This window comes from Schistocerca serialis, chromosome 4, assembly GCF_023864345.2.
Source record: "Schistocerca serialis cubense isolate TAMUIC-IGC-003099 chromosome 4, iqSchSeri2.2, whole genome shotgun sequence".
In the NCBI taxonomy this organism is placed as follows: domain Eukaryota; kingdom Metazoa; phylum Arthropoda; class Insecta; order Orthoptera; family Acrididae; genus Schistocerca; species Schistocerca serialis.
The window spans coordinates 128,876,774-128,901,417 of record NC_064641.1 but is presented as its reverse complement, the minus strand read 5'-3'; the positions used below and the strand labels follow the sequence as shown (position 1 = coordinate 128,901,417).

Below are 24,644 nucleotides of genomic sequence, written 5' to 3'. Positions count from 1 at the left end.
TGGGACCAAACTGCTGAGGCTATCGGTCCTTAGGCTTACACACTACGTAATCTAACTTAAAATAACTTACGCTAAGGACAACACACACACACACACACACATTCCAAGGGAGGACTCGAACCTCCGACAGGGGCAGCCGCTCGAACCGTGGCAAGGCGCCCTAGACCACAGGGCTACCCCGCGCTGCTCAATAGATCGTTTTCTTCGCGGTATTTCATAAAGATGGAACGCAGTATGTATTCCAAAATCCTAATACAAATCGACGTTAGCGATACTGGTCTTTTATTCAGCCGACTAGTTCTATTTACTTTCTTATGTAATAGTGTGACCTGTTGAACTTCCCAGTCTTACGGTTGGGAGCTTTCGTCGACTGGACGGCTGTATATGATTATTAAAAATGGAGCTATTTCATTTGCATACTCCGAAACGAACCTAAGTGGCGCACAGTCTGCAGCGGAAAACTTGTAGTTATTAAGTGTTCAAAATGGTTCAAATGGCTATGAGCACTATGGGACATAACATCTGAGGTCATCAGTCCCCTAGAACTTAGAACTACTTAAACCTAACTAACCTAAGGACGTCACACACATCCATGCCCGAGGCAGGATGCGAACCTGCGACCGTAGCGCTCACGCGGTTCCAGACTGAAGCGCCAGGAACCGAACGGCCACACCGGCTGGCTTATTAAGCGTCTTAAGTTGTTTCACACCGATATTGTCTACTTCCAAATTACTCACATTGGCAGCTGTTCTTCGTTAGAATTCTACAATATTTACTGCACCTCCTTCGGTGAAAGAATTTCGGTAAATCGTACTTAGTAATTTCGCTTTAATTACGCTCTCGTCAGTAATATTACCGTTGCAGTCCTGCAGTGAAGGTATTGATTGTGTCTTGCAGCCGGTATACTTTAGGCAGAACGAGAACTTCTTTCGATTTTCTGGTCACACCACGAGACACAGTTTCGTTGTAGAAAGCGTTAAAAGCCTCTCGCACTATCATCACTTAGTTCCGTGTATATGTAAATCGTCATCAATCGTGGAGATTTTGGCTTCTTTACAAACTGGCATCTTTTTTCGTTCCTTCTGGAACGGAAAACTAAACTGTTTCGTGTGCGATGGTGGATCTGTTCATTTAGGTGGTATAAAACTCTAAAATGGCGGTTTTTTTTTTAAATTTGTGTTGCATTGGTCGACATTTACATGGAAGGAATGGATACTATATCTTAGCGAAGTGTGAAGCTAATTTTTATTTGCTTATTTAGATACATATATTTTCTGTTTATTTTTGGTGGATTTGAATATTGCTGTATTCAGTTTCGCTACAACGACCTTGTGGCCACTAATTCCGTCATGACATATTCATTTGCTCAGTCCTGTTTGACGTTAAGAGGTCTAGTATGTTTATGTAACCATTTACGTCCAGCGGAGTGAGACGAGGTATTGGCGGAATTAAGGCTGTGAGGACGGGGCGTGAGTCGTGCTTGGGTAGCTCAGTTGGTAGAGCACTTGCCCGCGAAAGGCAAAGGTCCCGAGTTCGAGTCTCGGTCCGGCACACAGTTTTAATCTGCCAGGAAGTTTCATTTACGTACACTTTGTGTCGGTTGTTGAACAAATTGCTCACAATAGTTTTTGCAGAAATCGTTTAGTACAAATTCGCATGATATTTTATGCCTTTCGCCGACGTTAAAAGTATATTTTCGCTAACATATCGAGGGTATATTAAAGCCTCCACCAACTATAATTGTATGAGTCGGGTACCTATTCGAAATGAAAAATTTTACCTGAACCTTTGAGTGACTACACCGTCTGAGTTGGGGGTAGGTGAAAGGAAGCATTTATTGCTTTATGAGTTACAATGAAGAATCATTTGAGAATGACAGAAAAACCGAATGCCATCCGCGTAGGTATGCGAAGTGCAAGAATTTCAGGATTCGAACCAGCTGGACCCGAGTGGACTAGCCACACACTATTAAATTACCCACTTCGGCTGTGGAAGGACCTTATATTTACGCTTCACTTACGTCCTTACAGAAGAATAATATTTTGATATGAATAACGTTTCATACAATAATTTGCTTATGTTTCTGGGATTTTGCAATAAGATAAGTAAACGATAGCACTTAATCATCTCGAAGGACGCATTTTGATTTCATCCAGCATCTCATCATGCAATCATCTTGAGGTTGAAGCTCTTTTGTCCGTGTTTGTTTACAAACAGTTTTGCTTTTGTAGAGGGTCCGCCTTGACCAAAACATAATTTTTCTTTTATTTATAGCTATTGCGACTGGATATGATACTAACACTGCAGAAAAACTGACTCACAAAATCAAAACGAAAATATAGAAGGCACCTAGCACACATAAACAAACAACCCATCAGTAACTTACAAACACAGAACGTAAAAACACGAAACACAAATACACTGAACATACAAACAAGCACACATCAATAAGGACCATCTACAACAACGAGCACAGACATGTAGAACATAAACACACACACACACACACACACACACGCAGAATAAGCATCCATAACAACAAACAAATGGTACTCTCTCATTTACAACAACAATGCAGCCCATAGAATAGGCAACATGCTCAAAGAAGTAACCATTAAGCATACTTTACAGGACAGACAAATAAATACAGAGAAAACTAAGAGCAACCAATACAGGCACAGACAAACATAACACATCTGGTACTCACCGTTTGACATACCAGGGCTGCAAACCATTTTATATAGGACAGACAAGCAGAAACTTTAATACCACATGCAGAGAACACAGAAGAGTTTAAAAAGTAACAGCTGCCTGTTGATAATTCTTCCGGGTTATATGGCTGTGGTCCATGGAATTCTTCTATTCCTAACGTTTCGTCCAATACTACGTTGGACATCCTCAGAGGTATGGCTGGTCCTGCTGAGTCGTGCCGACTGTCTGCAGGACTCAGCAGGACCAGCCATATCTCTAAGGATGTCCAACGTAGTATTGGACGAAACGTTAGGAATAGAAGAATTCCATGGACCATGGCCATATAACCCGGAAGAATTATCAACAACAGTACCATCCGGTCGTGTAAGCCTTCACTGTATGAGTATCAGCTGCCTCTCTACATTTTGCTGATCGCCTCATGGACATGAAATGCAGCCCAACAGACATCAACCTGACTTGATAATTCCCAAGTGCGGCAATAGCCCCCACGAAAGCTAATAATTGAAGAAAACTATCAAATACAAAAGGCCATAGTCAAAGGAAAACAAATAATAAATCAATATACAGTTCTCTACGATGGAATTCTATTCTCTGCCTTCAAAGAACTATTGGACAACACCAGACCATGAACACCCCAACCCCCCCCCCCTCTTCACACACACACACACACACACACACACACACACACACACAATGGCAGATACAAAAGCACTCCGTCTTCAGGCCACAAGTGGCCCATCGGGACCATCCGACCGCTGTATCATCCTCCGCTGAGGATGCGGATAGGAGGGGCGTGTGGTCAGCTCACCACTCTACCGGTCGTTATGATGGTTCCCGGTCGAGTAACTCCATAATTGGCATCACCAGGCTGAGTGCACCCCGAAAAATGGCAACAGCGCATGGCGGCCCTGACGGTCACCCATCCCAGTGCCAGCCACGCCCAACAGCGCTTAACTTCGGTGATCTGACAGGAACCGATGTATCCACTGCGGGAAGGCCGTTGCCAGATACAGCTTAGAATGATTCAAAACTCTCGCCCAGGAAACTTTCAACTGTTCAGTTGTCTTCCATCTTGTTTTTGTATTTTATCAACAGTGAAAGTGAAAGCTACTTAGTGCCGGTATTCACAGTGAAGATAATGGGGAAGCCTGAAAAAGTAAGGGAAATATAGTGCAAACGCACACATACACACACAATCTTCCACATGTAATTAGTTGACCATAACTTTGAAAGAAACAACTACAATAAACAACATAAAATCCAGGACAACCAGTGGCTAGCACACTGGACTCGCATTCGGGAGGTCGACGGTTCAATCCCGCGTCCGGCCATCCTGATTTAGGTTTTCCGTGATTTCCCTAAATCCCTCCAGGCAAATGCCAGGATAGTTCCTTTGAAAGGGCACGGCCGACGTCCTTCCCCATCCTTCCCTAATTCGATAAGAGCTGTCTGGTCTCCTCCCCCCAAAACAACCCAACTCCAACCAGGAAAACCACAGCATGTGGTGACAAATATATATATACATATATATTCTTCGGGTTTCTCAGACTTGTAAATAACATATAAAAACTCACATTTATTTGTGTACAAGCAGTAAAGAGCATTTTTCCTGTTTTAAGAAAGATAATAAAGACCCACTGAAGATGCTGAAACTTCAGCGAAACGTGTTTGGGAAATAAAAGAAAAGATAAGAATTGTGTTGTGCTCAGGGTGGGCCCTCTACAAAAACAAACCTTATGATGTGCTTGAATTCGCAACAGAGAAGATGTATTAAATGTCATCTAAAACTGAAACGTCCCCTTTTGAACAATTACAAATGACTGTGCTTAAACTGACACACAATATTTTGTTAGCGCAACGCAATCTGACTTTCAATAATCCCTACAAAAGAATGGGCCCTGACTAACATTAAACTATACCTTTCACAAATCACTTACCTCACAAAAATCTTCGCTACTCAAGCTACTGCAATACAGCGAGCGCCACTACTGCTAGCTAAATAAAAGATTCAAACTACTGATGGCACTAACTACTGATAGGGATAGTTAGCAAATGAAAGATATTAATAGAGAACAAACAATGTATTTACCTTGATATCATCATATATAAATACAGCAGTTCATGACAAATTTCAAAACTCCGCCATCTCTCTCCCCACATCCACCACTGCTGGCGGCTCACCTCCAACTGCGCAACGCTACGCGCTGTTCACAGCCAGCTGCCTAACACTACAATGGCGAGTATTACAACAATGTAAAGCAGCCACGGACTGCACACAGCACAGCCAGTGATTTTCATACAGAGGTGGCGTTACCAATAAAAAAACCTAAACAGCCTACTTACATAGCCCCCATGCTCCCCACAAAAAATTTTACAAATTGATTTGGGCAGTGGCCAATACAGATTTGAAAAAATTTTTCATAATTACAATAACAAAGAAATCAAATGCACACACTTATTGTTACAATGTTGGTCAAAAGCTCAAATTTTCTCACAGTCCATAAAGACAGTCCTGATCGTTCATCACGGTAAAATAGTAGTGTTTTTCTCAAAGTCTGAGCAGTAGAAGAAAATGCACACGGAAGTAGTGGATTTCCATGCAATCTTGAAGAAGTAGTGTTGTCCTTCCAACGGAACGACAGTGCTGACTCTTGACATGCAGACAGGTAATGGGCCACAACAGAGCAAACCCACAGCAGAGTCAATCGAAGTTTTGACGAGTATTGGTAGGTAGGTCATCACAGAGTAGACCCACTGTAGTCCTGGTAGAGATTACGGTATTGCTGGGCCACCAGAGGTGCAGACCCACTGCAGTCCTTGTAGAAATAATGGTATTGATGGATCATCAAAGATGTAGACCCACTGTAGTCCTTGTAGAGATAATGGTACTGGTGGGTCATCAAAGATGCAGACCCACTGCAGTCCTTGTAGAGACGCCAGCAGCCATCTGTTGCGACTTTGCAGGTGCACAATCAACATCGAAGAGTCTTGCGGACAATATAGCAAGTCCATAAATCACCACTTTTGCACTCACAAAGTTTTTGAAATTGTCCTTCGAACCAGCAATGCTGTTTTCCAGTCCCTTGCTGAATTATTAACACACGTGCAAACACTAACAGTCCCTACTTCGCACATATTGTCCATATACTATGACCAACCGAAACGTGTGCAGTGAAATGGAACTGACAAGTTACTTAATTTGATGACCTGGCGTTAATTACAATTTTATAACATAAGAATACAATTACAAAGGTACAAAATACAGATAACATTTGTAGTAAAACAGGCTTTACAAAAGAACAGAAATAGACACATACATCAGTGTTACAGGAATTATGACGTAAGTAAATACATAAAGATCACAAGAATTTTTGAAACATCACCTTCACATGTGAGCAACAAACCATAATAAATAATGTCTAAGCATATTTACAAGGTAAATAACATATTATTAATGCCAATTATATTGGAGGATAACAGTATTCCTCATCATAGTGAATGTAGCTTAGTATTAGAAGAAAAAAAATTCTATGAAACTACACAGAGACAGGAAGAAAACAAATACACAAGGGTACACAAACATATAGTGGGATAATACAAAAGGAAAGGACAGGGTTTGTTGTACTGCAGTATTTTGCAAACAAAACTTTCTTTACTTCTTGGAGATCTCCCTTCATTCATCATTATTCCCAAAAAGTCCTATCTATACCTGCTTTCTGTATTCTATTGATATTTCTTTCAATATAATTATTTCTCAGTGTACAATACTCATTTTGGCCCAAATCTTTTTCATATAACTTCGCAACGCATTCTTTACCTATTCTCCATAGTCAGTTTCTTATATAGTCTACCCCTCTTAAGCTAACTTAAATCTACTGAGCTCAGATGCTAAACTAAGGGACGAGGCAATGCAGCAGCACAAAACAATTAACACAAACAGCAATGATAAAAAATACAAAAGGCAAAGCAAGCAGCATAAATTACAACTAATATAAGGCAATGAGCAGCAAACAAGAAAAATAAATGTGTAGTAAAACTGGCTTAGCAGAGTAACACAAATTAAAATTCAGTAGCACTTTGCCTGGCAAACAGCAGCAGTAAATGCTATTATGTATACCTAAGCATGACAAAGCTTAAGCAAAAAAAATAGTACACTAAAGATAACAATGCAGATAAGGGAAATGTATAATCACATCTTAATATCTATGTAATTAAAGTGGTGCACCACAAATTATTCTACAAAAGAAATTACCAAGTACTTGAAAAGAAAATTATAGATGCAGTTACTGTTATTAGTCCCTTCTTATTGTTCTCTCCATTCCAAGAGCTCCTTTTTCGAAGAATGTGGATCAGAAAATAATTATTTAATAAATCTGTTGACAGAAAGTGTTCACATTAGCAGATGCATTTAAGTTTATTTTATAAAACCAATGCTGCAACACAGCTGGAAACCAGATATTAAACAAAATGAGCAATCTCTTAACTACAAAGACAATAGATGTAAAATATTTCTAATCATTCCATTAGGCATTTTAGTAAATATCATAAATTACGAGCTCCACAGTATGCTTTCAACAAGGAAATGTCAATAGCGAGGACAATGGCCTCCCCTTTCTTTTTTTCTACCTGTGCTTCTGATGAGGCACTCACTAATGACTTGTTCTCCCGGCGTCTGACACTGCTGCATGCCCACGACGCATTACGTGCAGGTGGTCACTTAACTTTCTTACGGAAATATTTACGACAGCAGTTTTCGCTACAGTGACAGTCTCATATAAAAATTTCGCAGGTCGAAAATTTGCGTTACAAATGTGTAGAAACAAACTCCTGTAAATATAACAGCGTTCAAAAAATTTTCGCCAGCATTGTGATACATTCACGCATATACACATTTCATAACTCTTAAAGTACGATTCTTGGTTTCCAACAACCTTTTCCACAAATCAGAGTCACCACTACTCATTATTCCTTACCTTATTACATATACATATTCGTCGACGCTTCTTCAATATCACCTCCAACTGCGCAACGCTACGCGCTGTTCACAGCCAGCTGCCTAACACTACAATGGCGAGTATTACAACAATGCGAAGCAGCCACGGACTGCACACAGCACAGCCAGTGATTTTCATACAGAGGTGGCGTTACCAATAAAAAAAACCTAAACAGCCTACTTACAAAACCTCGAAATATTTAAATAAGCTCCCAGTTAGTTACTTTTTATTGTTTATAAGAAGACGCAAGAAGTAAGTATATCCCAACCGTCATCTTTTTGACATATGTAATATTTTCAGTCCCTCCTTATATTGTGGATAATTTACTAACTGCCACCGGGAAATCAGTCTGAAACTATATGCAGTACTAGAGGCTGACGAAAAACTGGAACTTCAAACGGCTCTCTGATCAGCCCGTGATAGTTCCGTGACATTCTCTCGCCAGACTGGAACTCAAATCTGAGACCTTTGCCTTTCGCGAGCAAGTGCTGTACTGGCTGAGCTACCCAAGCAAGAGTCACGACAGTGCCAACACACTCCCCCCCTCCCTCCCTCACCGGCTCACCTCACAGCCGCAATTCCGCCGGTACCTCATCTCCTACTTTCAAACCTTCACAGGTCTCAGACATATCTTGAGGGACTTGCACACTTGGAAGACAGTGTCTTACGGAAACCTGGCTTTGCCACAGCTCCATCGGTAGAGCACTCGCCAGCGAAAGGCAAAGGTGCCGCGTTCGAGTCCTGGTCCGGCACACAGGTTAAATGTGCCAGGAAGTTCCAAATCAGCGCACACTCCGCTTCAGAGTAAAAATGCATTCTGGGTCTGTCTGGATTAAGGAATTATAGAGATTCAGCGAGCTGACACCGATATTCAGACGCCATAGAGAAACAGGAGAAATTGTCCATCTGATATCACGTATTTGCGACATGTTGAAATGTTACCCATTTCTGACAATGTTTGTATTATTCAAGACAGCCACAGTACACAAACCTGTCGCCTAATTATCTTGACTGTGGATGGAACATAAAAGGTCAATAAGGGAATTACCCACAAACAAAAACATTCTGTGATCTGATCGTTAGCCACCACCTCCACAGCCTCTTATCTCTGTGATTCCATGATATTAAATCTTGATGTAGTCTTTTTTCCGCCTGGAGTGTGTGAGATAAGTACAGTACTTCTCGCTCTGATTCGTCATGGACGCAGCAACCACAAGTGCTTGGCCTGCAGTCCTCCACTCATACATACACGCACACACACACACACACACACACACACACACACACACACACACACACAGACACACGTTATCTCAGTGATCACGCAGAAATTTCTCAAGTACCAGCAGGCTACTTACAGCGCACACTTGTTACTTGCTAGACGACGCTAGGAAGGACAAAGACGAACAGAGCAACAGAAAAACGTCGTTTTCAGGGGACGTACTGTACAGTGTGTTTCAAAAAGTAGTTTACAACTTCAATAATTCATATAAATTTATTGAAAGAAGATAAGGACATTGGTTTAGTGTTATTTTGTAGGGAAACACATAAAGTTTTTTTTTTTTTTTTTTTTTTTTTTTTTTTTTTTTTTTTTTTTTTTTTACCTTGGACTAAATATGTTATATGTGGCTTACGTTGGTTATCCTGCACACATCCGATCGGAAGTCAATTTCTTCCCAAACTCGCTGTAGCATTACTCAGTGGCGGCGTAAATTGTTCCTCTAAGTTCAGATAGAGAAGCTGGCACAGGAGGTACATACACAATATTCTTAATGAATCACCATTAAAAAAATTGAGTGGTGTGACGTCTGGGGAACGTGGGAGCCATGCAATTAATGCACTACGGCCAATCCATTGACCTGGAAAGCGGTTACTGCGAAAACCCTGGACGTCAGGCAGGTAGTGGGGTGGTGCACTATCTTGCATGAAAGTGCACCGATCTGTGGTAACAAAAATTGTTGTAAACACATCCAGGTACACTATATCGTTGATGATACTCTCACGGAAAAAGAAGGGGCCGTACACTTTGTTCTTGGTCAATGCACAACAAACGTTTAGTGGATTTTCATAGGCACAAACCATACAGTTGTGTGTTAACCCTGCCACTTATGTGAAAAGTCGTCTAGTCAGAAAAGGTGATTTTGTCCTAGAAATGTTCATCCTCATGTAATCGATTTAACATATCCCCACAGAAGTTCTTGCGAGCAGTTTTGTTAGTGTCTTTTATTGCTTGTACGATCGTCAATCTGAACTGTTTCAAATGTAAACGGTCTCTCAACACATACCAAACAGGCGTATTATGTGGGATTTGCAGTTCGCGAGGTGCACGCCGAGTCGATTTCCTAGCGCTTTTGATAAAACGTCGCTCAACGGCGTCGTCAGATGGGCCTGGACGACATGATGATTTTCCATGCCTTACCGAGCACCCTATTTCTACAAAACACTTATGCCAGTCACAAACTGTAGGCGTACTTGGAGGATCTTTAGCGTAGTTGATACAGAAATTACGATGAACTGTTGTCGCTGACTTCGATTCTTCAAACCAAATCAAACAGGTAGCTCGGGTCCAGTGAAGACAGCCATCTTTAACGCAACTGCCGTTAGCGCTCCTTACGGTGCGATTCGGAATTAGCGAACTACGCGAGACAAAACTTGATGTATTTCCCTACAAATTTACACTGCAATCACCTCTGTACGCACTACGAATTAATTTAGATGGATTTTCAAAGTTCCTTCTGAAACACCCTGTACATTACCTGGTCAAAAGTACCTGGGCTAATAGTGGACGTGTCTACCATTCACTTTCATGTCGGTCTTACCTCTGCTGGGCACACTTTCAGTCTGGCGTCTGAAAGTCTGTGGACGAATGGCAGCCCATTCTTACTCAAGGGCGGAAAGAGCTGGGGTGTGGAGAGAGTTCAACGTTCTCATTCGTCCCAAAGGTGTTTCATTGGGTTGAGGTCGAGATTCTGGGAAGTCAAGTCCATCTCAGGAACGCTATTGTCTACAAACCAGATGCTGGATTAGGAGATTGTGCATTCACGTGCTAATGAAAGTTACACTCTAATGTACGCAGTACACTATACAGTAAAACGTGTTCATATTGTTCCGCATTTTGCGTTTGCTTGAGCGCTATAACAAGACCACACCCTCACCACGAGAAACACTTTCATACTGTAACACCATTTCCTCCATACTTCACTGTTGGCACCACATAACAGTGGCGGAAAGACGACAGCAATACCAAATCATAATCAATGTAGAGTAATAAAATTTCGAGAAAACATTTGTTCAAGTTACATATTTAAATGGTTAATATTGCAAGGTCACAGCTTAATGTAAGGGCGAGATAAGTCATTGCAAATGTGAAATGCTGGTATATTAATTGAGCCGTGGCGACTGGCGCTAGTTATGTTTCAGTTGTGTCGCTGATACCAATACTCGTCTACCACAGTGACTAACCGGACAGCTATCCACGCGGAATTTGTGGACTGTACTTCCAAATGTACGTGATGATGCCGCACTGAACCAACGCCTGAACATGTTGTATGACGGTGCTCCAGCCTGGGCCTCGCCGTCCTTGTCATTAGTGTGCTGATTAGTCAGGGCAATTGCGTGCGAAACGGTGGCGGGTTCGTTGTCTCATGCTGGACATCTTCTCATCGCGTAACTGGAAGCATTAAGTTACGTGTGATTCATATTCTGATGTTAACCGGTGAAGATGTGTGAGACTTAGAGTGGCATGTGATATCTGCCGGAGATTAGTTAAGGATAGTTCTGAACTTGGTTCCACAGTGTTATTCATTGAGACTAATGTACTGCTTATTCTGCTTCAGGACTTGTACAGGGCGTATTATTTTAAGTGGTTTTTATAGAAATTTCAGTCTGTTCTAGGACACACTGTTCGGTCCGAGCTTGGCCGGGACTGTGTACGTGTCCAGCAGCCGTAGAATTCAACACAATTGGCTTGGGGTTCGTTTAATCACTTGTTCCAGCAGTATCTGGTATAATTATTTAATGCGGGAATTTCCTTAAGCCTACTGTACGTGGTGTCTTAAATTTTGCTAGCTTCTTAGAAGACTGTTAATTCTCCAGGATCGCTCCGTAAGAATTTGCATTAACTCTCGGGAGCGTAATTATTGTTAATTATAATCTTGACTGTGACTGTAGCTTGCACTTATTGGAATTTATATGTGCTGCAGGGAATTTTGTTAAGACTACTTGTGCTCCGGGGTCGTTGCTGTTTACAAATCCTTGTCAGGGCTACTTATGTTGGGCCCAGTCGGATTACACATCCGCCAGTTTATGTGATCCTGCAAACAAGTTTTGGACAGCGAAAGCTCGCGCTGTCTGTCTTCCGCAGTGTTATTTTTTTTTCAAGCGCCGCTACGGCCTTTAATGCTGTTGTTTAAAGTTAAGTCGCAATTTTAGAACAATTTTGAGTCATTCCATTTGTTAATTAAGAGAGGCTGCCCTTTTCTAACCTTATTGCTTCTGGAAGTTATTTAAACATTATACTAGTGGTTGAGATAACAACCGTCATTCTTATTTAATGTAAATTTTACTTATTTGAATATTGTTGGGGAACGCTGAACCCCTTGCTATCATTCCTGTTTGGTGAGGTTTTCAACTCCGGGTTCTCCTTCTTTGGCCACCTTGTGTTTTAGTATAAGAAGTTTTGGACTGTGGCCTATTATGTGTCCGGTTTAGTTTTATTAAATTTTAATTCCCTCTTGTGCCCATGAAGGTTTGGTAATTTTATGGCTGTTTAAATTTGGATTTAAGGTTGTATCATTAGTATCTTATCTTGTGGCCAGGCAAAGAATGATTGCGTGCGAGCTATAATTGACATTTTCTGCCATCGCTGATTATGGTTCAGTATTCAATTAAAATCTTAATTGTTTAATGCAATTCAGTCTGTGAAAAATAAGTTTGTATGTGTACCAGTAAAAAAAAGGATACAAAAGTCCGAACTAAATTTGTATACTGCCATTTTTTTATTGTGTACTTTTGTAATAATGAAAGTTGTTCTCTAGTCAAAATTAAAATTATGTACCAACCACTAGTCTGTCCATCAGCAAAAGTCACTAGCTTCCTGCTTCCTTGAGTAGTTGCGTAATTTGAGCAGTAGACAGCTCGTTAATAACTGGTATAACCGCCAGAGTATTGAATGCAAGCATGCAAACGTCCTTTGTTGTGTTGCACAGGTGCCACGCGTCACTTTGGGGGGGTAGAGTTCAATGCCTGTTGCAGTTGGTCCGTCAATAATGTACGTTTAAGGCTGTCAGTGCATGACGCTGGAGTTGTCGTCCGACAATGTCCCTGGAGACAGATCTGGTGATGGATCAGGCCAAGGTAACATGCCGACATTCTGTAGAGCATGTTGGGTTACAACAGCAGTATATGGGCGAGCGTTATCTTGTTGGAAAACACCCCCCTGGAATGTTGTTCATGTAAGTCAGCACAACAGGTCGAATCACCAGACTGGCGCATAATTTTGCAGTCAGGGTACGTGGGATAACCATCTGAGTGCTTTTGCCGTTACGAGTGTCATTGGAAAAGTCCGTGCAAAAATAAAAACTACTTAAGAGTTTGGGGTAAAACTTTTTTTATTTTTCGACACAGTCTCATTTTACACTTCTACACTTCGTCCAATGCTGTTCTAATTTGTTGATCCCTTCCGAATAGTAGGAATTGTCAAGGTGTGCAAAATAGCTATTAGTTGCTGCAATCACTTCCTCCTCGTTTGAATAAAATGTTTGTCCTGCCAGCCACTTCTTCAAATTGGGGAACAAATAGTAGTCCGAGGGAGCCAAGTATGGAGAATAGGGGGGGGGGGGATGTGAAACGAGTTGGAATTCTATTTCTATTAATTTTGCGACCACAACTGCTGAGGTGTGTACTGGTGCATTGTCGTGCTGGAAAAGGACTTTTTTGCGGTCCAATCGCCGGCGTTTTTCTTGCAGCTCGATTTTCAACCGGTGCAATAAAGATGAATAATATGCACCCGTAATAGTTTTACCCTTTTCCAGATAGTCGATGAGGATTGCCCCTTGCGAATCCCAAAAGACAGTCGCCATAACCTTTCCGGCCGAATGAATGGTCTCCGCCTTTTTTGGTGCAGATTCTCCCTTGGTAACACATTGCTTAGATTGTTGTTTGGTCTCAGGAGTATAGTAATGTATCTATGTTTCATCAACAGTGATGAAACGACGCTTAAAGTCCTGCAGATTCTTCCTGAACCGCTGCAAACCATCCTTGCAACACTTCACACGATTCCGTTTCTGGTCAAGCGTTATCAATCGCGGAACCCATCTTGCGGATAGCTTTCTCATGTCCAAATGTTTATGCAAAATATTATGTACCCGTTCATTCGATATGCCCACAGCACTAGCAATCTCACGCACCTTAACTCTTCTGTCATCCATCACCATATCATGGATTTTATCAATGATTTATGGAGTCATAACCTCCACAGGGCGTCCAGAACGTTCAGTATCACTTGTGCCGATATGGGCACTCCGAAAATTTTGAAATTGAAGGTGTAGAGTCACCAGAATGTTTATTCAGCATCTCTTTACTCTCCTGGGGCTTTTTGCCTTTCATAAAGTAATGTTTAATCACCACACGACATTCTTTTTCGTCCATTTTTTGACAATCACTCGACTTCTTTGATTCGCACGTATGCCAAACACAAAGAAATAGACCAATATGGCTGAAACTTGGTATGCGTTATTTCCAAAGATGCTACTAACTAAACATGTCCTCGATACGCGCCAGTGGTGCCATCTCTCGGACTTTGCACGGACTTTTCAAACGCCCCTCGTATACGATATCGCACCCCACACCAGGTGTAAGTCGAGCGGGTCTAGCCCGTAGACTGGTTGGTTTCAGGCTCTCAACTGGCCAACACACGGCCATCACTGACATCGTGGCAGAACCAGCTTTCATAAGAAAACACGACAGACCTCTACCTTGCCCTCCAATGAGCTCTCGCTTACACCATTGAAGTCGCAAATGGCGGTGGTTTGGGATCACTGGAATGCGCGCTACAGGGCATCTGGCTCGGAGCTGTCATTGGCATGACGGGCTTGTAACGGTTCGCACCGGAGCCGCACGCAGGACACGATACTGTTCCGTCTCGGTAGTGCCACGTGGCTGTCCGGTGTCCGGGCTTCTTGCGACTGCACATTCTCATGATCACCACTGCCAGCAATCATGTACAGTGGCTACATTCCTGCCAAGTCTTTCTGTAGTATTGCAGTGGAACATCCAGATCCTCGTAGCCGTATTACACGACCTCACACAAACTCAATCAAGTGTTGTTAATGGGGTCTTTGTTGACTTAAAGGCATTCTTGACTAACATCAAATCAACACGTCCAATCTCAAAGGCAACTGACGCTCACGACCACTGCAGCGTGTATTTAACAAACCTGATTTGCATCCTCATAGTGACGCTACTGGCGCCACTCTTATGCTAATGGTGCGAAATTTGAATGCACATCATTTTTCAGATATGGAAACACACACTTTCGTTTATGTCGCATAATTCCTTCTTCCTGTCGTGATTTTTTTCCATGAGTTTGTGATGGCGGGCAAAGTTGTTCAGGAATTCGCCAAACCCAAACCATTCCGTCGGATTGCATCAGGGCGTAGCGTGATTTGCCACTATAAATCAGCCGTTTCCAGTCACCCATTGTGCAGTGGTGCCACTCTTTTTACATCCCCTCAAGCGTGTCTCAGAACTGACCACAGAAATGTGTGCCTTATGAGGAGCTGCCCGACAATTGTACCCCGATCCTTTTAACTCCCTACGCACAGTCACTGTGCTAGCTGGACTGTTGATGGCGCTTTCGAACACCTGCTGATTTCACATGGTTTCTTACGTCCACCCGCCGTAATCGTGGACTGCCCCTGTCTATCAGTATATGAGATCTGTCTGGTTTTAGTTTAGGTCTAGTTCTTCCTTCGCATATTCACTTAATTATGCGGCTTGTAATCTCCCCCCTCCTTCCTGATTCCAGCTGTTGTCCACAATAAGCAAAGTCTCTTATATAAAATTTGAGTGAAGCGATGATTACAATCAATTTTCTAGTTTCCTTAGCTTTTCGTGTCTTGTCTAGCGGTCTGATTCTTGAAGCTGCAATTCTCACATTTTACTTCCTTGTGGTTGAATTGATCTAAATAAATTTGAAGATTGTTGTTGCAGAATTTTTGTTGTTACGTTAATATATTTTGTCTCATTTTAGTATGTCAACCGTCTTTTGAATTTTTACATTAACAAGCCGAACTTACATTGTTTGTCCACGAGACCCAGAAAGCAGTAGGTACAGGCGCCCAGGTGGATGCCGTGTTCCTCGATTTCCCTACGGCGCTCGACGCGGTTCTGCATTGCCGCCTAGTGAGAAAGATACGAGAGAACAGAATTTCGCACCATGTGTGTGGTTGGACTGAAGAGTTTCCAGCAAACAGAACACTGTGTCTCATTCTCAACTGAAAGGAGTCTTCAGACCTAAAAATCAATTCCGGTGTACCCCAACGGAGTGTTAAAGATTCATTAATTTTCACAATATATACACTGAAGCGCCAAAGAAACTGGTATAGGTATGCGTAATCAAATACAGAGATATGTAAACAGGCAGAATATGGCGCTGGGGTCGGCAACGTCTATGTAAGACAACAAGTGTCTGGCGCAGTTGTTTGATAGGTTACTGCTGCCACAATGGGAGGATGTCAAGATTTAGGTGAGTTTGATCGTGGTGTTACAGTCGGCGCACGAGCGATGGGACACATCTCCGAGGTAGCAAGGAAGTGGATATTTTCCCGTACAACCATTTCGCGAGTGTTCCGTCAATATCAGGAATCCGTTAAAACATCAAATATCCGACGTCGCTGCCGCCGGAAAAAGATCCTGTTCCGGGACCAACGACGACTGAAGAGTCGTTCAATATGACAGAAGTGCAACCCTTCCGCAAACTGCTGCAGATTTCAGTGATCGACCATCAACAACTGTCAGCTTGCGAACCATTCAACGAAACATCATTGATATGGGCTCTCGGAGCCGAAGGCGCACTCGTGTACCCTTGATGAGGGCACGACACAAAGCTTTACGCCTCTCCTGGGCCCCTCAAACACCTACACTGGAAACATGTTGCCTGGTCTCACAAGTCTTATTTCATATTGTATCGAGTGGATGGACTTGTACGGGTATGGAGAGAATCTCATGAATCCATGGACCCTGCATCTTAGCAGAGGCTGTTCGAGCTGTGGAGGCTCTGTAATGGTGTGGAGCGTGTGTAGCTTGAGTAATGTGGGACCCCTGATACGTCTAGATACGACTCTGACAGGTGATACGTACGTAAGCATCCTGTCTTATCACCTGCGTCCAGTCATTTCCATTGTGCATTCCGACGGACTTGGGCAATTCCAGCAGGACAGTGCGACACTGCACACGCCCAGAATTGCTACAGAGTGGCTCCAGGAACACTCTTGTGAGTTTAAACACTTTCGATGGCCACCAGACTCCCCAGATATGTACATCATTGAGCATATCTGGAATGCATTGCAACGTGCTGCTCAGAAGAGATGTCCACCCTCTCGTTCTCTTACGGATTTATGGACAGACCTGCAGGATTCATGGTGTCAGTTCCCTCCAGCACTACATCTGACATTAGTCGAGTCCATGTCTCGTCGTGTGGTGGCATTTGTGCATACTCGCGCGGACCCTAAACGACATAAGGCAGGTGCACCAGTTTCTTTGGCTCTTCAGTGAATAAATGATGTAATAGTCAACGTTGGAAGTTCCGTGGGGCTTTCCGAGGATGATGCTTTCGCACGCGGAGAAATCGTAATGCTATAAAATTGTAACGAAATGCAAGATGATCTACAGAAGGCCGACGTTTGGTACAGAGACTGGCAGTTCACCTCGAACATAAACAAACTAAAGTACTGCGTATCAAAAGGCAGAAAGACTCATTATTGTTAGAAGTCTGCGTAAAGAGCTATTTAAAGTGGTAAGACCACATGAAACTGATCTCAGGAATAGCAGATGCCAGGCTGAAATTTATTGGATGAATCCCCAGGAAATTTAGTCAGTCAACAAAGGTGGTAGATTATACGTTCGGCCATTACTTGAATAATAGTTGACCCTTGCGCATTATTCGCAGTCCATCCTGGTCAGTCACTATAGGTAATATAGTAATGGAGAAAATGTATTACGCGAGATTTCCACACTCCTAAACATCCATAGGTCCACTGTTTCCGATGTGATAGTTAAGTGGGAACGTGAAGGGACACGTACAGAACAAAAGCGTACAGGCCAACCTCGTCTGTTGACTGACAAAGACCGCCAACAGTTGAAGATGGTCGTAATGTATAATAGGCAGACATCTATTCAGACCATCACACAGAATTTCTAAACTGCATCAGGATCCACTGCAAGTATTATGACAATTAGGCGGGAGGTGAGAAAACTTGGATTTCATGGTCGAGTGGCTGCTCATAAACCATACATTACACCGGTAAATGGCAAACGTCGCCTCGCCTGGTGTAAGGAGCGTATACATTGCACGATTGAACAGTAGAAAAACGTGTGAAGTGACGAACCACTGTACACAATGTGGCGATCCGATGGCAGGATATGGGTATGGCGAATACCCGGTGAACATCTGCCAGCGTGTGTAGCGCCAACAGTAAAATTCGGAGGCGGTTGTGTTATGGTGTGGTCGTGTTTTTCATGGAGGAGGATTGTACCCCTTGGTGTTTTGCGTGGCACTATCACAGCACAGACCTATATTGATGTTGTAGGCACCTTCTTGCTTCCCACGGCTGAAGAGCAATACGGGGATGGCGACTGCATATTTCAACACGATCGAGCACCTGTGCAAAATGCACGGCCTGTGGTGGAGTGGTTACACGACAATAACATCCCTGTAACGGACTGGCCTGCACAGAGTCCTGACCTGAGTCCTATAGAACACCTCTGAGATGTTTTGGAACGCCGACGTCATGCCAGGCCTCAACGACCGACATCATTTAATGAAAAAATAATATATAGTGCAGAGAATAAAAGCAAAGCAGTCTGGAATGTTATAAAAAAAGGAAACGGGGAGAGGCAAACAAATGCAGAATAACATACTGCTAAGTGAGGGGGATAAAGTAATAAATGATCCACAGCACTTAGCAAACTATGTAAACGAGCATTTTTCGAGTATTGCAGAGAAGTTACAGCAAAAATTCCCCCAGACAAATATAATAATGTTGCACTAAATACAATGATGTTACTTCCAACCACAGAGAATGAAGTCAGTAAAACAATTCAAAAACTAAAAAATAAAACGTCAGTAGCTTTAGATGAAGTACCAATGTGTAAACTGAAACAATACATAGGGATTATGCAAGGCCCCTTAACAAATATAATAAATGAATCCATCACATCATGGACATTTCCAGAGCAGTTAAAACAGGCAAGAGTTGTACCTTTGCTTAAGAAAGGTAATGCAGAAGACATAGAAAATTACCGGCCCATTTCCCTGCTGTCACCATTCTCAAAAATAATAGAAAGAATTACGATAGACAGATTAATGAATTACCTGAATAAATACAATCTTTTAAGCGAATCAATTTGGTTTACGAAGTGGCAAAAATACAGAGTCAACCATAGTAGAATTCACAAAAGGTGTACTTGATGCTCTTGATAAAGATGAGTGTGTCACCGGAATATTTTTGGATCTTTCTAGGGCGTTTGATACAGTTGACCACAAGATTCTATTAAATAAATAAGAAGCATTAGGAATAAGAGAGGTAGCTAATGACTGGTTTCGCTCATACCTAACAGATAGGGTACAAAGAGCAGAGATAACACATTCTTCAAATAGATCTAAACATTTAGTAAAACACTTATCAGAACCAAAATACATTAATGTAGGGGTTCCGCAAGGTAGCAAATTAGGACCAATACTGTTCCTGATATACATCAATGACTTTCCCAGTAGTGTTACCGATGGTGAAAAAATCCTCTTCGCTGATGACAAGAATATTATAGTCACTGAGAAAACAAGAAAACTCCTTGCCGAGAAAGTAAATGAAACTCTCAAGGAAGTTTATGATTGGTCAATAAGTAATAAAGTGACATTGAACATAAAGAAAACTAATTCCATGAATTTCAGTTTGAAGAGGAAAAATGACAATGTTAAATTAAATGTAGATGGCACCTCTACAGTCTGTCTAACAAATGCAAAATTTCAAGGAATGAATATTGATTCCCAATTGAAGTGGTGTGAACACACAAAGGGACTTGCAAACAGAGCGTCATCAGCATGTTATTCTCTTAGAATCCTATCATCAGTGTGTAACATGCAGTGTCTTTTAGTTACATATTATTCATATGTACAGTCAATTCTTGGCTAAGGCATTCTTTTTTGGGTAACAAATACACAAAATATGAACACAATTTTTAAACTCCAGAAAAGAGCCGCAAGAATAATAACCAAAAATACTAGTCGAGTTCATTGTTAAGACCAGTTCAGAACACTGAGGATTTTAACTGCTCCATGTGAATACATTTACCAGTCAGTTGTACACATCAAAAATAACTGCACAAACAGCTCTGTCCATGACCATGCAACAAGATATAGACTCAACTTATATTTACCAAGAAAAAATAAACATAAAACTCAAAACAGCATTTTCTTCCAGGGAATAAAACTGTACAATAAATTACCAAAAGAGATTAAAGAAATTGCAAAAATACACTTATTTAAAAAGTCAGCTAAAAAGTACCTGTTATGTAATACATTTTATACATTGAAGAATTACTTAGCTAAAACAGAGTAGGGGTTTGATAAAAATGTTATACTAATAAATAATAATGATTATAAAATATCCAACATTCCACATAACACCTTCACTTTATGTTTTTTTCCTTCTTTTTTTTCCTTTCTAGAAATACTTACCCCCAAACTATGCATGGTACAATCCTAACACCTCTTCCTCTTTCTGAGTTCAACATCTCACTCATTATGGAGAGATGCTGACTCAGTTTTTCAGGATAGCAAATGAGAAGTTGCGGTACAGAAAATCGCCCAGAGATCACCAGTGTGTGTGTGTGTGTGTGTGTGTGTGTGTGTAGTGAGTGAAGTGTTATGAAACAATGTGTGTATAGTGTGTGCAGTGACTGAGAGTGAGATATGAGTGAACAATGTGGCATTACATTATTTAATGAGTTATTTGTAAGAAAAGTATTGTATACCAGGAGTAAATCTAATGGTTGTATCTAACTAGAAGTATTTAAATATATGTGTAAACGTATTAGCTTATTTTAAATTGATCTAAATTTTTAAATACTTTGACGTGTCCTATACCCTTGTAAACAGAGATCTACGGATGAATAGAACTGCTACTACTACTAGTATCTTCGTAGGCAGCATCTGGGCGCTAGACTCTCTCGCGCGAGAACTACTCTATGCGTCGGCCGCGCCGCGTTGGTAATAGCCGCGGGGACAAAGCGCGCAGAGTCATTACGCAGAGCACCTGCTGCACGCATTGTCCCGGCTCTCTGCTCTTTTTACATCTTTATCCTCATGCTTTGCAAAGTTCTCAACTCGAGGCACTGCAGCGGAAGAGAGCTGATGAAAACAAACAAAAAGGAAAAGAAGGAAAGTGTCAAACATGGAACAAAGCTGATCAGAAAAAAAATGTGGACGCGCTATTGTCCGACTAACGCAGCTGATTAAAGCTAGTGTTCTCTACAAGAACAAACAAAAATAGTTTTAACTGTAAAAGGCTTTGCAACCAGTCCGGATTTTAGATACCTTATTTCTTTAGCTTGTCGTTCACGACAGATCAGCTCCCTGTATTTAAAGGAGAAAGAATCCACACATTACTCTTACTTCTTGTCATCCTAAGGATTGTCGCCCTTTAGAAATGGTTGTTGATGGTGATTACTGTGAAACGTCCCCTTAGAAAATTTATACATGACTGTGCTTAAACTGACACACAATATTTTTTTAGCGCAACGCAATCTGACTTTCAATAATCCCGACAAAAGAATGGCCCTGACTAACATTAACCTATACCTTTCACAAATCACTTACCTCACAAAAAACTTCGTTACTCGAACTACTGCAATACAGCGAGCGCCACTACTGCCAGCTAAATAAAAGATTCTAACTACTGAAGGCACTAACTACTGATAGGCATAGTTAGCAAATGAAAGATTTTGATAGAGAACAAACAATGTATTTACCTTAATAGTGTTTAAAAGTCATAATGTATTTAGCAGTTCATGAGATCCATTCTTACAAATTTCAAAACTCCGCCATTTCTCGCCCCACATCCACCACTGCTGGCGGCTTACCTCCAACTGCCCAACGCTACGCGCTGTTAACATCCAGCTGCCCAACACTACAATGGCAGACAACAATGCAAACTAGCCACATACTGCAAACAGCACAGCCAGTGATTTTCATACAGAGAGCTACGTGGCGTTACCAATAAGAAAACCTAAATAGCCTACTTACATAGCCCCCATGCTCCCCACCAAAAATTTTACAAATTGTTTTGGGCACTGGCCAATACATATCTGTTAAAAAAATTTCACAATTACAATAACAAAGAAATCATATCCACACACTTATTGATACAATGTTGGTCAAAAGCTAAAATTTTCTCACAGTCCATAAAGACAGTCCTGATCATTCATCACAGTAAAATTACAGTTTTTTTTTCAAAGTCTGAGCAGTAAAAGGCAATGCACACAGAAGTAGTGGATTTCAATGCAGTCTTGAAGAAGTAGTGTTGTCCTTCCAACAGAAAGACACTGCTGACTCTTGACATGCAGACATGTAATGGTCCACAACAGAGCAAACCCACAGCAGAGTCAGTCGAAGTTTTGAAGAGTATTGATAAGTAGGTCATCACAGAGCAGACCCACTGTAGTCCTGGTAGAAATTATGGTACTGGTGAGTCAGCAAGGTGTAGACCCACTGTAGTCCTTGTAGAAATAATGGTATTGGTGTGTCATCAAAGGTGTAGACCCACTGTAGTCCTTGTAGAAATAATGGTATTGGTGTGTCATCAAAGGTGTAGACCCACTGTAGTCCTTCTAGAAATAATGGTATTGGTGGGTCATCAAAGATGCAGACCCACTATAGTCCTCGTAGAGACAGCCAGCAGCCATCTGTTGCGACTATGCAGGTGCACAATCACCATCGAAGAGTCTTGCGGAGAATATAGCAAGTCCATAAACCACCACTTGTGCACTCACAAAGTTTTTGGAATTGTCATTAGAACCAGCAATGCTGTTAACGAGTCCCTTGCTGAATTATCAACACACGTGCAAACACTAACAGTCCCTACTTCTCACATATTGTCCATATACGATGACCAACAGAAACATGTGCAGTGAAATGTAACTTACAAGTTACTTAATTTGATGAACTGGAGTCAATTACAATTTTACAACATAAGAATACAATAACAAAGGTACAGAAAACACCATTAAAAACATAATAATACAGATAACATTTGTAGTAATACAGGCTTTACAAGAGAATAGAAATAAGCATATACATCAGTGTTACAGGAATTATGACATCAGTAAATATATAAAATAATGAGAATAGTTTTTGAAACATTAATTTCACATATGAGCATTGAAACAGAACAGAATCAATAACGTCTAAACATCTTTACAAAGTAAATAACATATTATTAATGCAAATTTTATTTGAGGATAACAGTATTCCTCATCATAGTGGAGTACTAGAAAAATTCTACAACATAAATCGTATTAGCTAAACACACAAAGACAGGAAAAACACTAATACACAAGAGTACACAAACACTTAGCAGAATGATACAAAAGGACGGGAAAGGGGTTTGTTTTACTGCAGTATTTTGCAAACAAAACTTTCTTTACTTCTTGGAGATCTCCCTTCATTCATCATTATTCCCAAAAAGTCCTATCTATAATTGCTTTCTGTACTCTATTCATATTTCTTTCAAAATAATTATTTCTCAGTGTACAATACTCATTTTGGCCCAAATCTTTTTCATATAACTTCTCAATGCATTTCTTCAAATTCATCACAACTCGTTCTCTCATATAGCCTACCCCATCTTAAGCTAACTTAAATCTACTGAGCTCAGATGCTAAACTAAGGGACGAGGCAATGCAGCAGCACAAAACAATTAACACAAACAGCAATGACAAGATATTCAAATTGGCAAAGCAAGCAGCAATATTACAACTAATATAAGGCAATGAGCAGCAAACAAGAAAAATAAATCAGTAGTAAAACTGGCTTAACAAAGTGAGCCTTGTCGTGTCCATTTATTATTTATGTCATCGCGGAATTGCGACGGATGTGACCTGTAATGATTGTTTTCCTGTTTTCGCATCCCGTGACTGTCTGTGTCAATTTCTAATTCTTGTAAGAGTCCCTGAAAAGCTTCAATGTCATCTTTGCAACGTCCTGCCAAAATAATATGTCGTAAATGTTCAGGTAGTTTGATTAAGCAAATGCGGATGAGTTCTGAGGGGCTGTATGGGTTTGACAGGTACTGATTCTTGTGCAACATGTCTTCAAAATATTTCACAAGACTAGAAAATTCAGATTGTTCGAAATGTTTCATCATTATGATGCTACGTTTTACTCGGTCTTGTGTAGCTTGAGACCAATATGCTGAGAGGAAGGCATGATAAAATACTCCTTCACTGTGACAATCGAGAATGACCGATCGCATTCTTTCAGCTGGTTCATTCTCTAAGTAGCCACACATAAATTCTAATCTGTGCTCTAATGACCACTTAGGAGGAAAACAATGAGAGAATTGATGGAGCCATGCTTGGGGATGAATGTCGTTGCCAGAATTCTTAAATGTTTTGAATTTACGTGTCGTAATGAACAGCTTATGGTCAAAATCATCATGTCGG

General features: G+C 41.2%; 1 pseudogene; it reads right to left on the bottom strand.

Annotated features, from left to right (window-relative positions):
* Positions 1 to 3,599: 3,599 nt before the first annotated feature.
* On the bottom strand, positions 3,600 to 3,717 carry LOC126476029 (5S ribosomal RNA; annotated as a pseudogene).
* Between the last annotated feature and the right edge of the window lie 20,927 nt (positions 3,718 to 24,644).